This window comes from Arachis hypogaea, chromosome 14, assembly GCF_003086295.3.
Source record: "Arachis hypogaea cultivar Tifrunner chromosome 14, arahy.Tifrunner.gnm2.J5K5, whole genome shotgun sequence".
Taxonomy (NCBI): domain Eukaryota; kingdom Viridiplantae; phylum Streptophyta; class Magnoliopsida; order Fabales; family Fabaceae; genus Arachis; species Arachis hypogaea.
This window is the reverse complement of record NC_092049.1, coordinates 78,548,712-78,552,281: the sequence shown is the minus strand read 5'-3', so window position 1 is coordinate 78,552,281 and position 3,570 is coordinate 78,548,712. Positions and strand designations below refer to the sequence as shown.

Sequence of the window (3,570 nt, the reverse complement as noted above, 5' to 3'; positions counted from 1 at the left end):
GCGCCAGAACCATGCTCTGTTCTGGCGTTAAACGCCAGGCAGATGCTCCTCCAGGGTGTGATTTTTCTTCTGCTGTTTTTGACTCCGTTTTCAATTTTTATATTTATTTTGTGACTCCACATGATCATGAACCTAAGAAAACATGAAAAACAAGAATAATAGAGTTAGATAAATAAACATTGGGTTGCCTCCCAACAAGCGCTTCTTTAATGTCAATAGCTTGACAGTGGGCTCTCATGGAGCCTCACAGGTGTGCAGAGCTTTGTTGAGACTCTCCAACACCAAACTTAGAGTTTGGATATGAGAGTTCAACACCAAACTTAGAATTTGGTTGTGGCCTCCCAATACCAAACTTAGAGTTTGACTGTGGGGGCTTTGGTTGACTCTGCTTTGAGAGAAGCTTTTCATGCTTCCTCTCCATGGTTGCAAAGAGAGATCCTTGAGTTTTAAACACAAGGGAGTCCTCATTCATTTGGAGGACTAATTCTCCTCTGTCAACATCAATCACAGCTCTTGCTGTGGCCAGGAAAGGTCTTCCTAGGATAATGGATTCATCCTCTTCCTTTCCAGTATCCAGGACTATGAAATCAGCAGGGATGTAAAGGCCCTCAACCTTTACTAACACGTCCTCTACTTGTCTATAAGCCTGTTTTCTTGAATTGTCTGCCATCTCTAATGAGATTTTAGCAGCTTGCACCCCATAGATTCCCAGTTTCTCTATTACAGCGAGGGGCATGAGGTTTATTCCTGAACCAAGGTCACACAGAGCCTTAAAGATATTATGAACTTTCCAGGATCCTGTTTCTTCTGAGGTAATGTCAGTTGATCCAGATCACTTAGTTCATTGATGAACAAGGGAGGTTCAACTTCCCAGTTATCAATACCAAATAATTTGGCATTCAGCTTCATGATTACACGAAGAAACTTGGCAGTTTGCTCTTCAGTAATATCCTCATTCTCTTCAGAAGAGGAATACTCATCAGAGCTCATGAAGGGCATAAGGAGGTTCAATGGAATCTCTATGGTCTCTAGATGAGCCTCAGAGTCCTTTGGTTCCTCAGAGGGAAGCTCCTTATTGGTCACTGGACGTCCCAGGAGGTCTTCCTCCTTGGGATTCACGTCCTCTCCTTCCCTTACAGGTTCGGCCATGGTGCTTATGTCAATGGCCTTGCACTCTCCTTTTGGATTCTCTTCTGTATTGCTTGGGAGAGTACTAGGAGGGATTTCAGTGATCCTTTTACTCAGCTGGCCCACTTGTGCTTCCAAATTTCTAATGGAAGACCTTGTTTCATTCATGAAACTTACAGTGGCCTTAGATAGATCAGAGACTAAGTTTGCTAAGCTAGATGGATTCTGCTCAGAATTCTCTGTCTGTTGCTGAGTAGATGATGGAAAAGGCTTGCTATTGCTAAACCTATTTCATCCACCATTATTAAAGCCTTGTTGAGGCTTTTGATCCTTCCATGAGAAATTTGGATGATTTCTCCATGATGAGTTATAGGTGTTTCCATAAGGTTCACCTAAGTAATTCACCTCTGCTATTGCAGGGTTCTCAGGATCATAAGCTTCTTCTTCATAAGAAGCCTCTTGAGTACTGTTGGATGCAGCTTGCATTCCATTCAGACTCTGAGAAATCATATTGACTTGCTGAGTCAATATTTTGTTCTGAGCCAATATGGCATTCAGAGTATCAACTTCAAGAACTCCCTTCTTCATAGGCGTCCCATTGCTCACAGGATTCCTTTCAGAAGTGTACATGAACTGGTTGTTAGCAATCATGTCAATGAGTTCTTGAGCTTCTGCAGGCATTTTCTTTAGGTGAATGGATCCACCTGCAGAAGTGTCCAGTGACATCTTTGATAGCTCAGATAAACCATCATAGAATATATCCAGGATGCTCCATTCTGAAAGCATGTCAGAAGGACACTTTTTGGTCAACTGTTTGTATCTTTCCCAAGCTTCATAGAGGGATTCACCTTCTTTCTGTCTGAAGGTTTGAACATCAGCTCTAAGCTTGCTCAGCTTTTGAGGAGGAAAGTACTTGGCTAAGAAAGCCGTGACCAGCTTATCCCAAGAGTTCAGACTGTCTTTGGGTTGAGAATCCAACCATAATCTAGCTCTGTCTCTTACAGCAAAAGGGAAAAGCATGAGCCTGTAGACTTCAGGATCTACTCCATTAGTCTTAACAGTATCACATATCTGCAAGAATTCAGTTAAGAACTGAAAAGGATCTTCAGATGGAAGTCCATGAAACTTGCAGTTCTGCTGCATTAGAGAAACTAATTGAGGTTTCAGCTCAAAGTTGTTTGCTCCAATGGCAGGAATGGAGATGCTTCTTCCATGTAAATTGGAATTAGGTGCAGTAAAGTCACTAAGCATCTTCCTTACATTATTATTATTTTCGGCTGCCATCTCCTCTTCCTGTTCGAAAATTTCTGAAAGGTTATCTCTGGCTTGTTGTAATTTAGCTTCTCTTAATTTTCTCTTCAGAGTCCTTTCAGGTTCTGGATCTGCTTCAACAAGAATGTTCTTGTCCTTCCTCCTGCTCATATGACAAAGAAGAGGGCACAGAAAAAATAATAATAATAATATGGATCCTTTATATCACAGTATAGAGGTCCCAGTGTGAGTGGAAGAAAAGAGGGGGAGACAAAGAATGTAATATAATGGAAGAAACATAACTGTGAGGATGGCAGAGATGTGAGATGAGATGTTAGTAGATGAATAAATAAATAGAATAAGATGAGAGAGAAGGGATTTTCGAAAATAGTTTTTGAAAAAGAGTTAGTGATTTTTGAAAATAGTTTTTGAAAAAATGTTAGTAATTTTCGAAAATTAAGATTTAAAAATTAAAATAATTAATAAATCAAAAAGAAATTTTGAAAAAGGGGAAAGATATTTTCGAAAATGAGAGAGAGAGAGTTAGTTAGGTAGTTTTGAAAAAGTTAAGAAACAAACAAAAAGTTAGTTAGTTAGTTGAAACAAATTTTGAAAAGATAAGAAGTTAGGAGGTTAGAAAAGATATTTTGAAATCAAATTTTTGAAAAAGATAAGAAGATATTTTTGAAAAGATATGATTGAAATTGTTTTTGAAAAAGATTTGATTTTTAAAATCACAATTAATGACTTGATTCACAAGAAATCACAAGATATGATTCTAGAACTTAAAGTTTGAATCTTTCTTAACAAGCAAGTAACAAACTTCAAATTTTCGAATCAAAACATTAATTGATTATGTTATTTTCAAAAATTTGATATAAAAATAAGAAAAAGAGTTTTGAAAAATATTTTTGGAATTTTCAAAAATAACTAAGAATTTTGAAAAAGATTTTGAAAAAGATAAGATTTTCAAATTGAAAATTTGATTTGACTCATAAGAAACAATTTGAATTTAAAAATTTTTTGAAAAAGTCAATCAAATTTTCGAATTTGATGAGAGAAAAAGGGAAAGAAATTTTTTTTTTGATTTTTTTTTATGATGCAAGAGAGAAACAAGAAAAATGATGCAATGCATGGCAATTTTAGATCAAAACTATGAATGTGTGCAAGAATGCTATGAATGTCAAGATG

The 3,570-nt window shown here is 36.9% G+C and overlaps 1 non-coding gene across 1 annotated transcript; it reads left to right on the top strand.

The window, feature by feature from the left end:
* Positions 1-1,908: 1,908 nt before the first annotated feature.
* On the top strand, positions 1,909-2,016 carry LOC112745440 (small nucleolar RNA R71). Its single transcript, XR_003173369.1, has one exon. It is a non-coding gene; the product is annotated as a small nucleolar RNA R71 (small nucleolar RNA).
* Positions 2,017-3,570: the final 1,554 nt, after the last annotated feature.